Source organism: Toxotes jaculatrix, chromosome 19, assembly GCF_017976425.1.
Source record: "Toxotes jaculatrix isolate fToxJac2 chromosome 19, fToxJac2.pri, whole genome shotgun sequence".
Classification (NCBI taxonomy): domain Eukaryota; kingdom Metazoa; phylum Chordata; class Actinopteri; family Toxotidae; genus Toxotes; species Toxotes jaculatrix.
In genome coordinates this window covers 11,350,942-11,366,553 of record NC_054412.1, presented here as the reverse complement: position 1 = coordinate 11,366,553, position 15,612 = coordinate 11,350,942, and positions in this window count along the sequence as shown.

Below are 15,612 nucleotides of genomic sequence, written 5' to 3'. Positions count from 1 at the left end.
AAGACCTGGTTTGAAAAAAAAAAAAAAAATCTCTGCTAATCCTTTTCAGTCCTTTCAGAGAGACAAACGCTCATGACTTAACTCCACTCTGATAAAATCTAGTGCATCTAAGAGATAGCACAGACAGTGCAAGCACAATTAATGCTCATTTTGAATCTTTACTGTTTCTGAAAATAAAACACTGAAAAACTAAAAATGTGTCTGTATGCTTTTCTGTATGCATTCTGGGGGACTTGGTAGGTATAGATGCTTACATGCAGCCAAAAATTTAATCACAGTGTAAAGGACAGTGATAGATCATCATTGGAAATTGATGATGCTTCTGTTTATCCTTGATCTACAAGTCATACATTGTGCCATATCACTGCTACTGCAACAGCCAGCTGATCGGTATTTACATTTACCTCAAGTTTCCTTTGCAGTAAAAGATCATTGTAGATGAGAAGATAATGAAAAGATGTCTTTTGCCAGCCTTTCTTCCCCATTCTCTCTCTATTTTTGTTTTTGCCCTTTGACCTGTCTCCACTGCATCAAACACAATTGATTTCCATTGTCCTTTTCTGCCCTATTTGTCTGCTCAGAAAGGCAGGGTCAAGGGGTGGCTGTCTCACTAAGGTTGCGTCTTTCCTGCGTAGGAACAGGCTGTCTGCTGATAGCCAAAGGTGAGTTCATCACCTGGAACAATTCCCCAAATGTCTGCCACCATGTGCATTTTTTTTTTTTTTTTCAGCAAAAGTTCTGCTCAGAGACACATTCACAACAGCTGTCTTTTCTCACTGTCTTCCCCTTTGAAGAAGCTGCGCTTGACTCCAAGTCACTTTCATAAATTAACCATATTCCACACAGGCTTCCACAGGCTGCAGCAAAGAGCATCTATAGGGAAAAGTGCTGCGCTCATACATCACTTCCAAGTTCTCTCCCACGCTGAAAATAGTAACTCCACTTTGCACACGTGTTGCCGCAAAGCTCCCGATTTCTTCAAATGCAATTCACTGGGTGAAAAAGCGCGCAAGCCTGTGTCTGTATAGGTGTGTGTGCACTGTGTTTGTGTGCACTTGCATGTGAGACTGCCAGCATGTACACAAACTAAAAGCATTTGTGTGAATAATCTCAGGAAGAAAAGGTGCTGAAACAACACATCATGAGCAAGATATACATTGATGAGAAAAGTGTGTGTGTGTGTGTGTGTGTGTATCAGTAAAGGACTGCCACCTGCAAGTAAATCCAGACTTTTGACAAGAGACTGAAGAACAATTCACTCTGACAGCCACATTTAACTAATGAATAGAGTGATGCACACTGTTTTGGGCGTGTGAGTGTATTTGTGTATGTGTGTGTTTCTGTCTCTGTCATAGTTTCTTATTGGGTGTATCTTACCTCAAGGGTCTCCCAGGGCCTAAAGTCAAGCTTACTGAATCTATCACCGCCTAATGAGCACCACACACACAGCCACGTGCCTACTGTGGATGCCAGTGTGTGTGTGTGTGTGTGTGTGTGTGTGTGTGAAAGAGAGATGCGTGGGAGTTGTGAGAATCTAGTGGAGTGTGCACCCTCACGTGCCATTGATGCGGTGCCTTCATGTGAAGTTGCTTATTTGTGTATTTTTGTTTGCCAGGGTACAGTGTTGTGTTGGTGAGTGTGTGGTGGTGTGTGGTGGTGTGTGTTGGTGTGCGTGGGAGGGAGTGCAGCCACGAAACAACTCCCAGTGGGACTGACAACACTGCAGTGCTGAGCTAAGGAGACAGAGGGAAAGAACTGGAGAGGAGCAAACCAATTACAATGGCTCACTGGCCGACTCTCATCACTGTGCTCACTCAGCTAAAACAGCAGCAGCAACTCCACCACGCAGCGGGTGAGACTCCCTCACTCAGGACTTATTTTACATGTTTCATTTGGCGTGGCACTTCAAAATAAACGTTTTGGTACTTACCGGAGGCGTGTGGAGTTGCGCCAATCGCTTTAGACTCAGGTCACAGATTTCAAAATCAAAATGGACTTGCAACTCAATTTTCCAGATTAAGGATTGTGATAATCGACTCATCTTCACAACATATGAAAGAAACATTAAACAAAATAAGAGTTTACCACTAACTATTACCCTGTTGTTCTTTACATAAAAAAAATTACATTTCACAAACGTGAAAATGCATAATGCAATTCATAGAACCTGAAACTGAAAGGGTAGAACTGGGACTTGGCTTGAGACATGAGAATGAAGACTTAAGATTTACTTCTAGCAATGATTTGAAACCAAGCTCAACAATGCAGCCATTGACACATGATTTTCAGTTTCTGTTTATGTGAATAAATGATGGTTATGTTTTCACTGACAGAACCAAAACCTGCTAGCTGGCTTGTTGTCGAGAATTTTGGTCATTTTTTTTGGTCATTTTTTACACCATCCTGTACCAGACTATTCAGAGGACTGAACGTTTGTTTGTACAGCAGTGTCAAACACAAAGGTAATCCAAAGACATTTTGAAAATGCATTACATGAAGACACAACCTGTTGAGGAACGCTACCTGTTTCTTGACATGCCTCCTTTACATGATCATCAAGTGACCAGGCTGGCTTTGAAAGTAGTAAAAGGTCCTTGCAGCCAGCAGGGGTTACTGGGACACAAACATTCAGACATTCTTTCAGTCTGATAGCAAAGTGAGAGTAAATGGTAAAGTCAGCCACTTTCTCAAACCTCAGCAATCAGTGGAGGTTTTCTGTCTGACTGAATGTTGACTGTACGGCTTCAGCTTACTCAGCATTAACAAGGCCGTTGCTGGTTAAGGAGCATCTCCAAAATGCTTAGCAATAAGCACAGCTGTGTTTTAAAGCCTGACCATCACAATATTTTCAAGTCTACACAGGGGGAGTTATTGCAATAGAGGCTTTGTTTGTTTCCTAAGAGGAAAAAGTCTTTTCCAATCCAAAAGTGTTTCCAAAAATATTTTGAGTAATCCTTTATTTTGATTAAATTTATTTCAAACAAGTAGTGGTTTTGCATTTCCTTTAAACACCAAATATTTGTTGACCAAACAAATTCAACAAAAGGTCCACTTACTCGCTTGGAACTTTTGAACTTTGAGTTAAGATTATTTTATCAACTTAATATGTGATTTCTAAAGATATATACTAAGACATTCTTTAACAAGTGACTGGCTACAGCCTCACAAAGAGTTAACACTGCATAGAGTAACATTTACAAAACTAGCACATTTGAATTAACATATAGTTTCACTTCATACTATTTACACCAGTTTACATTCACTGTTGACTGCCTTCTGTGTGACTGCATTGCCCTAGATTAGACTCTTATCAATTCAATACCAAACTCAGGGCAGATACATGGAACTGGGGCAAGTGAGATGACATAAGAAAAAAAAAAAACTGAAAATCAGTGGCAGTGAGGTGTGGGGAGATGACTTGGATGGGTGGCAGAGGTGTCTAGGTTGAGTCACCTGACACTCACACACCTGACGTTCACCATATGATGACTTGAATGTGATATGTGATTTGATATGTGATTTGATATGAGATTTGTGGTGTGATGTGTGTTTGGTATGTGCACTGAGAGCATGGGGTGTTACACTTGAAGTTATGCAGAGTGTTCAGATGGCGAATATTATTATGTACAGTGGGTGTGAATCAAGACTTGTTATTTCATTGATGTGGATGCATGCATACTGAGTGTTATGTAAAACTAATTAATTTGTTCCTCTTCTCTTCTTCCACTTTTTTAAATGAAAGACAACAGAAGAATGTGTGTGTGTGTGTGTGCATGCGCACGCATATTTGTGAGTATGTGAGAGTAAAGCCAGGATACATTTCTGACTGACACCACACATACCTGTGTAAGGAGTTTCAAAGATTGAGGTATCACATAGTTTTCATCACAAGGTTTTCAAAGCAAAGACAGCCAAGGAATGCGGAGTGTTTGGCTGCGATTTTGAACACATTAACCTCTCAGCTTTTTCACTTTCGGTTATTTTCAGCCAATCAGGTGCAGGCTGAAGAGGCAGGGAGAACAGGAGGCGTGAGATGTCATCTACCATGTGACAGGTCAGAGCATGTGCTTACTTATTTATATTTTGTATTAGATTCTGTATTGTGTTGCATTTACTGTATCTGTTGGTGCAACACAGTATATATAACTAGTTATATTACTATCATAGCCTACATGGTATGTTCAATGGATTTAGTGATTTCAGACAATACTATATTCTATATTTTACAATACTTCAATCTTGTGATAAATGCCAGTACATGAACTATTTTGTACCAAGATGATATATATGCATTCAAATTCATTTCCTAACTACAAAAAAACCCCAAGTCAAAATGTCAGTAATGCATTGCGGTTACAAGGAAAATCCAACCACCTGAGGAGAGGATTGTAAAGTCTTTTAAACGATGACCTCAATGTTTATTAGAAGAATGAGCAAAAGGTATAGAATATTAAGTATGTACTCTGTACGTAACAGCAAACATCATGTGCTGTTGTACTCCTGTAGTACTTATTGATGTCTCGAAAAGCTATATTCCAGCCAAATATTGTTTCTTTCTAAGTAATTATATTTCAAAAACAACAGAAAGCCATACGTGGATTGGGAGCAATAGCCTTGTAGCTTGAGTTCAGCACATTGCATTTGACCCCGTGTTATTTCACTCTACCTTGTGACTTGGGTGCTCCGCCTGTTTACCTCGTCTCTTGTGACCGATGGCTGAAGCACGGCCGGTGCTACATACCTGAGCAGGTGAATCACCTGGTGCGCAGTCTGAGGAAGGCAGGATGGGCAGAAAAGGGACATTCTGTTCCAGTCAGACTTGATCTTGTGCAAACCAGGAATGTGGAGCAGCAACTTGTGAAGTGTCTTCCAAAGGTGTGCTGATCTACAATCATTTGATAAGACAAATTAGTAGAGGAAATGGAACAGTTGTTATTCAGAAACAATATGAAATTGATTGAGATTTATTTATTTTTAGCTTTTTAATGCAGGATTTTGTACAATATGTCCATTCCCTTCCTTGTCTGTCTACTTTGATTGCAAAAACTATTTAAAATATTCAGTTCTCTCTCTCTCTCTCTCTCTCTCTCTCTCTCTCTCTCTCTCTCTCTCTCTCTCTCTCTCTCTCCCTGTCTGTCTGTCTGTTTAGCAGATGCCTTGTGACCTTTTCAGTAATACAGTCTTCAATGGATGATTGACGGGAATAAGCCAGCAGGCACAGGGACAATATTACCTGCTCACGCACATACATACACACACCAAATCTCCAAACCTGAGTCATGTGTCTCCAAGGACACATTGCGAAGGGCATTTTATCATATCTTTTCCATCTTTGACTTGATACTGATCTTATTGTGCCCAGAAAACACCAAGGCAGGAATAAAGGCAAATATACACACTTGTTGGTTGCACAGTGCAAATCCAGTTTTGGTGATTTGCACATTCAGCTAAGAAACAGGGGTTTTAAACCTATGGTGCAAATAGGGGTGATCAACTACCTTTCTGCAGCTTTAGTGACCAAAGGCTTTTGTGTAATCTGGAAACAAGGCTAGAGCAGGAAAAACACGGTTATCAGGGGAATACAGCATCAGCAGGAGTCAGCTTCATTAATGGCCAAACACATCAGCTCCACTCTTCCCCTTTAAGAGCAGCAGACAGCCTCCTAATGAGTCCAGAGGAAAGTCCAGAGTGGCTTCTCATAAGGTAAAATCCAAAACTGTGCAAATGCACCAAAGGCAGATCCTTCCAGCTGCATTAAAGTTTAATTTGATTTTCAAGAGCCAAAACAATGCATTTTTTTTTTGGCATGCTACATAAGGATTAAAATTACCATACCTCAGCTGCAGCTCTCTATTCATGGCACAAATGAGTTTATGTGAAACCTAAGGCAAACAGTGCAATAACGATATTGTGTGCCTTGATCTGCTCCTTCACAAAAGTAAAGTGTCCAACTTTTGTATCAAACCCTGATTTATAACATCTCAAGTCAACTTAACCGTTGAAAAAGTTATGAGGCTGGAGAAGTTGTGCAAACTGTAAAGTTTCTCACTAGACATGAAAAGTGTCTTTATTCATAAGAAATATGTTTTTTCACAGTTGATTTTTTTTTCTCTCCGTAGGTTTTGATTCTCCCAATGTCTGCTAAATTCAGAATTTCAAGGGGAAGTCAGTGGAATGGCGGGGGAGCACATATTCAGCCTGTGGTGTCTCCTCTTTGAAAATACAGTGAATCATAAATCTTCTTCCTGTTGTCTCCAGTTCAATGCTCAATAGTGTCATCATGGGATTTTTAAAATATCATGGGAAAGGCCATAGGCTCAATTTCGCCACTTTACATAGTTATTTTGGTTTGTTGAATAACAAAACACAAATGCAAATCAGTTATTGTTTTTGTTGTACTCATGTGAGCTTTGAGTTTTGACACACATATGTGGCTCAAAGCTAACTAAATATGGACTAAACTACATGGCTAAAAACAACCTTATTGCGCACTCAATAATTTGCCCATTGTCTGTTCTCCTACCATAAATGGTGCACATCAAACCTTAACTTTGCCCTGCGTCCCTGCTCTGTCACTCCCATTGTACCAGCTGTGAAATTCCAGTCTTTCCAGGAACAATGGGAAGCGTTGACTTCAGAGGAGCGATCCAACCGATGCCTCTCAGATAAGGAAGTCTGCAGGAGCCACGGAGAGCACACAGACGTACGGCAGCACTATTTACAGACGTGCTTTGTTTCTGTCTTTTGTCCCTCAGGCGGCTCATGGCATGCCAATCATTTCCTTTTGACTAATCTGTGCCTCGGCACAATTTATATTTACACTGTACCCCGTGAGGTACCCAGAGATGAAAACTATGATCTCAGTCTCAGATGTCAGGTCGTCATCAGAACAATCATCAGCAACTGAATATAAGTTAAACAGACTCAACCAAAGAATTAATATCAAATGTAATGTTATGTTAAATTTTTCCACACACATCCGTGCACATACACATACTTTTATGACACACTGTGATGCAGCCTTAAGCACATACAAAAGCATTTTTAAGCTTAGATTAGTTGTATGCACAGTTAATAAATGCTTTATAACAGTACCTGTATGAATACACACACAGACAAATCTAATAGTTTTATAGTTTAAAAGTGTTGTAAATGTGTTCAGAACACATCAAGTCAATTCAGTGTTATGCTGTGTTATCAAGCATGTATTGTTTGTTCATATACCAGTTATTGATGAATCATGAGAGACGTTATATACTTCTTAGTATATTTACAACTACACAGGAGTAGTTACAGCGTGTTATAAACCATTAATTTATTAAATGATTATAGTTAATAAAGTGTTTTATAACATGTGATAAAGTATAGCTGGGTTTTACCCTTCACTCCCTCCATAAATGGCACCACAGAAAACAATGGCCTGCATATTTACACTCTGAGACACACACACCCACACTCACTCTCTTCTTCTCTTGCCTGAGGTTCAGCGTGTCCTTTATTGTCCAGTCCCTGCACAGCGGTCAGCTGCTTCCTATCTGGCGCCACACCAATGAGCAACTACCGACCCCCCATCGCTGTGGTAACACTATGAGGAGGTCAAGAGCAGAGGGAGACAAGATGAGAAATGTTGATAGGAAGTAAAGGGACATTCCCGTGTTCAAAGTTGGGTACGCTGCGGAAACTGCAGAGTGATTTTTGCAGTGCAGCAGGCGCTCCAGCCCTAAAAGGTGTAAGATCATGTCAGAGGCTGATGAAGGATACTGCCTGGAAAATCCAAAAAATAAAAGATCAGAGTGAGAGTTGCTGTGAGAACTTTCCTTTGTTAAAGACTATGAAAAAAACTCAGCATCATTCAGTGATTCACCAGTCACACTTGATGTCATAATTTATAAAAGTACACAGGTTATTAGCTCATCTTATTAACTCATCTTTGAATCCAAGACTTTTCAGAGTGATTTTATTCAGTGTGAAAGATAAACCATGAGTCAAGGCATCTGTTTTAGCCGCGAGGCAAGAATTTCAATTTCATTGTGAACGCCGCCGACATGTACGGAGAGAGAGGGGAAACCAGTTCAAAGTGAAATCCTGATAGATTCTTAGAAAAGATATGGAGAGCCAGATGAATGAAATGCAGGAGAGTGTGCTGGAGGGGTGAGTGGATGTGAGAGAGAAGAAAAAGATGAGTATAAAGAGGAGAGCGAGATGAAGGCATGGGGAGAGATAGGGAGATCTGACAGGGGGGACAGCTCTCTTTCATAAAGAGCATTGGATATGAGCCTCAGTCTGTCTCCCCAGGGGATGTGGCCTGGTTTCTCTTCTTCCTAACACACACACACACACACACACACACACACATACATACATAGACGCTTATTCACATTTACAGTGAGCTGTCAGTAGAAACTCACATACTGTATATTAACAAGACCACACAAACTTTACAGGACATCTTTGTTCCTGAGTATTCTGATACATAAAAGCCAGAGTTCCCTGCATATTATACAGTTAATTTACACAGTAAAGCCCAGAGTCAAATTAATTTCTCTAACAGATCCATTCTCTGCTTAACATATGGATTAACTCAAGATGCAAACTTAAGGCAGAAAATCAAGCATCAACAGTAAATGTCAGCCTCTGGTGCCGGCTCCTCAGCAACAAGGGCTCCACCACTGACAATAACCTCCACAGACTTTAAAGCAACTCAGTGACATGTTGCATTTAGCAGACACAGTCCATGACTGGGGTGCACCAGTTATTTGTAAATCCATTCCTAAGTATGTGTTGTACAGGCTTCTATAAGATTCAAAGCAACCAGCTGGTTACAAACTCGATGATGTTAACCTGACCAGTGCTATTTAGCAAATTAGTCTGATGTAATGTTTGGTAATTTGACACATATTGTGTTGTTTTTTTTTTTGTGTGTTTTTTGTGAAATGTAATTTGATTTCTTCTCCATCTCCAACATTGTCAGGTCAGATTTGTTGCTATTTAATATTATCTCTTTTACTTTTGTCATTTGGTCCAACAATATAGTCAAGCATAAATCTACACTAAGTAAACATGTTGTTATTAGACTAAGTCACTTATCATCAGCTAGATAGACACAACGTATAGTCACAAACTGATGACCATATAAACATATACAACACATTCATACACACTGGACAATGTAGAAAATTATGTTGAATTAAAGAGATCAAGGGGAAATGATTTTATAAATCCTTTACTTGACACTGAGCTCACTGATGATATATGGCAGTGTTTGCATTTCCAGAGGTAGAATTTCCTTTAACACACCAAGAAGCTTATCAAGAATTTCACATTAACATGCCAATGTCAGATGTATTGTGTCAAGTTTTGTGCCCCAGTCACCCGGATACTGACTATGATACCTTATCAGTTGTGCTCTCTGTTGTCTGGATAGATGACCCTAAAAGTCTGGGTAAAGTTTTTTTTTTTTCTTGGTATTTCCTGTCCTTTAAATTCCTTTCAGACCGAAAGTTCTAGCTGAGAAGGACAATTCACTGCCGGAGCCTCAGGGATTGACTGGACTGATTTATTATCGCCAGTGAAGTACATCCTGTTAAGTGCAAGTTTCCTGCACCTGTTTCTCCTCTTTCTTCATTACCCATTAAGTGAAACAATTTTACTTAAACATAAACACATCTCATTTAGATTAAATATACAGCGCACATTGGGAATGGCATCCGCTTCTTTGCAAATTCATGCTGAGGAAAATATGTAAAATAAGCTGAAAAGATAAACATAAACTTATTGTACAGGGAAAATCCAGGAAAAGACAGAACTAGCTGAGCTGCAGCCCCCAGTGAAAAACACTTCATCTTTCTCTGCTTCCTTATTCTCTTTCATCTTTCAGGCTCACTGTTTTACTGCCTCTGTTTTACATGCATTTGTTATCTGTGCAGTGGGATTTTTTTTTTGGGGGGGGGGGGGGGGGGCTCTTATATTACACCCACTCCCACCTCCATTGCACACACACACATTGCTTATTCTACTTCAGATCACGCACACACACGCACTTTCACGCATTTATTTTGTTCACCTTCATCATTCATTCATGTGTCTTTTCAGATTTCAGCTGAGGGAAAGGGATGATGGGAAGAAAGGCAGGACTCAGCCTCAAAATATTCATAACAAGGTCATTTTGGTATTCCGAAAATGTATGGCAAAAAGTGGGAGAACACGAGCCTCTGAATGCAGAAGATTAGTTGAATCATTAACCTCCCGTTGCATTTATAGTGAGTAGCGCAGTAATAAATAAAGATGTGCAAGTGAGGAGTACAGACAAGTAAAATTACAATCATCTCTGGTGACCTGGATTCAACCAGTCAGACAACTTTTCTGCTCAAAGTGAAGACTTCAGTTTCAGCACCTGAACTTTTGTTAGACTTAACAATAACAAAAAAACTAAGGAACCCTAAATGGTTTTTATTGAGATAAAAAGTCCTTGCATGTGTATTTATATTAAGAAATCCTGTGTTTTTTTTTTTTAACATTTACACCAATACATGATTCTATAATTATTTTCATGGTAAAATGTGGTTTATTTTGTCTCATTTTACATGCAAGATTGACTCATGCCATAAAAGGAAGAGCCTTGATCCAAACAGGTAAAACAGGTCTTATTTTAGCATAGACAATGAAAAAAGGCCACCCATTCAATCAAGCATCTTGTTCTTTGAGATGGATTAACTGTATCAAAAGAAAAAAGGCCTGCTTACTTGTATGTGTGGCAGAAAAAAACATTTTCAGTCTAGAGTCTAAAAAAAGCTGCTAAAGCAAAAGCATAAACAAAAAAGGTATATTACTTTGAACCAATAAATATATTACACCCACCCACACTAAATTTTTCCTACTGCAGCATGGCTTTCTGAGGCTGTCTGAACAAGTGAAAATGGCATGTCCAATTTGTGTTATTAGCACATAATCCATTCATGGTTAAGAACATAATCTTTGCATTAGTCTTGCCCAAGCCATATAATGTGCATTTAAACTACTTATTTCTTACAGTGCACTCACATGCAGATGGTTCAGTTTGGCATCAGACATATTCACACACACAATGATTTGGGATCAGTTAGTGTTGCTGTCTGACAGGTACATTCAATATCCATCAAATAGGACTTAAAACATCAGCCTAGCTTATAATAATGCCTGATAACTGAAGTAGCAGTGCGGGTAGTTCCTGGCCACGAATCTGAGCTACTGTCACAGACACATACAGAACTAGTCACCTACAAAACTCATGCAAATACACTCGTCATTTTTCACCTCACTTATTTCCTCCTCTCGGTTCATTTGTGTGCCTTTGAAGAGCGAATAAAAGATAACACTTTTGCTTTTGGGTAAGAGGCAAACAGAGATGTCACCAAACATTTGAGCAGGAAATTTCAAAAAGCTGTCCTCATCATGGAGTTCAGCTGCCTGACACACACACACACTCATCCGTGCACGTACACACATACCAAATATATATATATATATATGCACAGACACTCACTGATTTAGAAACTCCAGCGCCGCTTTGAAGTGGAAATGTTTCGGCCATGTTCCAGGGAATACAGAGCGGAGGAAGAGAAAAACACTCTCCTGACACAAACACTGAAAAACAAAAATACAAAAAAAAGAAAGGAGATGACATGTAAAAGTCTGGCACACATAAACAAATCACTCTCTTGCGTTTGTTCTCTAAAGACACAATGTGACTTTATAAGATTTGGAAGATTTGTTGTTGTCAGAGTATGTACGAGATTTGTGATGAATCATCCAGATACTTTGTGGGATCTGTTTGTCATAAATTTAAGAACAAAATATAAATAAATAAAAGCATTCCAATGTAGGCCACTCTGGTCCTGGAAGAGGTGTGAACAAAAACTCCAATGCCAATAGACCTGACATTTCTGTACCTGTAACTTTACCAGCAATAGATGAGTGGGCAGTGCACTTTTCCTCTAGTGGTCTTTCAGTTTATTAGACTTCACACAGTGAGCATGAATGCAGCAAAGTGGAATCTGACAACACAGTTATGTAATGCAGTTGTGCTCGCTTATTCTAGCAAAACTTCGAACAGAACATTTGAGATGTTCCCCTCATCCTGCCACCAAAGTCTGCTATTGTTACATTTTTATGAAGTTAATCCGAATTGAAATGCACTTTTAGGCAAATTTTTCTGGCTTTAAACACTGCTTGTACAAATGAGACTGTTTGTAGCTTTATATGCACAATTGCTGTAATCAATAAATATTTAAATATATTGTTGAAGTTGTGTTAACGATAATCAATTAGTCAAAGTCCACTACTGCTGTGAAACTGATTGTGAGGTGCAGTTGAAGACAAAGTTACACCACCAGTCTGACATGAACAACCTTCATTTTCATAGTACTAAACAGCAAATCCAACGTCAAGCAACACCCTGCACTGGAACAGAATGGTGTTACACTTTAAGGACCAGCGTGCAGGATTTAGGGGCAGAAATAGAATATAACATTCATAATTATGTTTTCATTAGAGTATGATCACCTGAAACTAGGAACTGTTCTGTTTTTGTTTGCTTAGAATGAGCCCTTCATATGTATTCCTTTTCCAAGGAGCCCAAAATGTGGGAAGTGTGTCATTTGGAAAGTGCAATCTGCAACCTCACTGCTTGATACAAGTAAATCCTACACACTGCTTGGTTGTGATTGGTTTTGAAATACCTGTGGTTTCTTTTGGAAATAGCAAGTTTGTTTTACTGTTAATGGTAAGGCTGTGCAATCTTGCTCATATTTACACATGTACTGACCGTTGTGAGCAAAAAACACCCGTTGTCTACTCTTTCAAAATGCCACAGAGGGATTTTAGCTTGTATATCTGTTTATAGGACAACCAAACACGCTGTCATTTGACAAGCATCATCATATCATGTTTTAATACATAAGAGAGTAAACAATATTGTCTAACACCAGCTGTTGTCGCTTGCATTATATAAAATGCGCACTTGCACTTTTGTCTTCCACATCATGTCTAGTGTGAGCATGTATCATTCCCTGTGAATCCACTCTGCGTGCATACACAATTTCAGTCCCATGATGATGAGTGTGAACTCCAGTAGCAGTGAAAACTTCTGTATAAAGACATATTTACATAGTACAGCTACAGTGTAGACTGAATGGCTAAAGCTGGAAGAATGCTCAGCATAATTATACAATTCTTAAGGTCTGCATTGGAAGAGCATTTACCCTAACATTGTAAATTTAACCCAAATAGTGTCCAGAGGATGGTATACAAAGCATCACAGACTAGACTGACATTACGCTGCAGACCTTTGACCCCTGCAATGGGACTCCTGAGGAGCTTCTTTCTTCTTCTTTAACCATTAACTGATATGAGTAAGGACAAAGAGAAGAAGGAGGTAAAGAGTCAGAGAACATGGAAGCAGGGAGAATAATAAATAATCACTGTGTCCTGATTGCTCCTGGTGCCTCACAGGAAGAATTAGATTGCTTATAATGTGTCATTATGCAGCATCTTTTCTCTTCTCATCGCCTGAGGAAAATGTCTACACCGACACAGACAGAGTATTTTCTACATGCACAGTCATGTTTACTAATGTTCTGTTGTGACCATCTATCCTCCCAGCTCTCTCCCTGTCTCCCTCCCTCTCTCTTTCTGTCTTTTCATACACACACCTAAATTGGCTGCACACACCACCGTGGACATAAAATCTCGCTGCAATTTCATTGGCTAAGGCAGAACATCCCTCGAACCAATGAGCGCACTGGACAGGTCTGTGTGCTGGTGGCCTGGTGAAACTACTCGGTGACTGAATCATCTTGGTATGCCAATGCATGTGCATGTACACAACACACACACACTCACACGCATAGAGGGCAGATGAGGAGAAGTGGGACAAGCCTTGCATACAGAACAGTCGGATCTGTCTCAAAGAGAAAGAGGAATACAGATATTGAAAAAGGGTAAAGGAAATGTGACATAACTATTATTACTACTGATGGCTCGACTCTGTGTCTGTGTGTGTGTGTCTGCTCTGTCTTCTGTCTGTTCTGTCTCCCCCATACTCCTTCTCCTTTCATCACCCCTCACTAATTGACTCCTCAATGTCAAGCAACCATTTCTCTCCTTCTCCTGCGTCTATCTCCATATTTCTCTTTCCTGTCCTCATTTTTCCTCCAAATTGTTTATTATCAGGGCCCAGATCTTCCCTATACGCTCCTCCATCATTCTTCCTCACAGTCATTAGCTCCTTTTAATCCTTTTTTTTAGTATGATATTGTAATTATTTCTGCTTTACCCTCTCCTGATCTCATCTCCTTCCCCATCTCCTCCGCCTCCTATGTACATAGGCTTCCTCCTCTCCTCTCCTCCTCACCTCCCTCTTCCTCCCTGGTCTTGCATGTTGCTTCCAACTGACTGAGTAATTAGTTTCTGAGGGCTGGCGATCAGCCTGTTCTCCCAGCAAGGATACACACATTCATGAATGAGCTGTGTGCTGTGTCTGTGTGCAAGCTTGAATCTGCAGGGGACACAGAGGTAGGCACAGAAATGATGAAAAAGATGGAGATGAAAGAGGAGATGTAGGAGAAAGAGGTTAAATGGGATAAATGTGTATTAGTTTGTCAAAAGTAAATGATAGGACCTGAGATAAACTTTTCTTCTTTTCCCCCCCACTTGTCTTTTTAATACAATGTCTTTATGGTTGTAGAAAAAATCTGATTGGACAATCAAGAGACCACATGCAATGTAAAAGATGTGAAGGACAGGATAAGAGGAGGGTGTCCGTGAATGGCTCCCACCTACCATGCACACAGAGACACACCATGAGCTTATATAACAGTTAGATTCAACCCTTTTGTCAGTTTGCATGATCTCTCCGTGTCAGTGAGCATTAATATCACAGTTTTCTCTTTTTTGGTGAGATAAACACCCGAGCCAAAGGCTATAGCTGCAGTTGCTCTGATATTACATCACTGCCTTTATGGTTGCATCATGGGAGCGGGTTGGATCGGCATTTGGAGTGGAAGGATGAGGGTCACTCATGTCAGAGAGAGTGAGCAGTGTGTATGTGCATATGTATATGGAAGACATAACAGTTACTTCACAACAATCTGGCAAACACGATATCGCCATCTGATACCATATATCAGCACTAGCCTTTACATACAGTTTAATTACCTCTTTATTTAATATTTTTTGTTGTTAGGGACAGAGTCCATTATTCCTGTGCAGGACTGAATCTGGGTACGTGTGTGAGAGTGATCCACAGGAAACAGTGCATGCATGTTACACAATACTGTTCACTCACCCTCCTGTCAGAGCTGAGTTCTCCCTGCTGCTTTACATTGAAAGTGCTTGATTAGCAAGAGGTTCTGAAGCAGTCACAGATAAACACAATGCATGTGAACTGTCCTTCTGAAAAAAACAAGACACTGATTATTTTCTGCATTTTCCATGGTCATACAATTGCATATGTCAAATGGTTAATAAAGGAGTAATAAATGACTCATTAATCATTAATAAAGCTACAGTATTAGATACAACTTTTAGAATGGGTGACATATTAGAAATTTGTACCCTTAATTTAACGCAGAATTA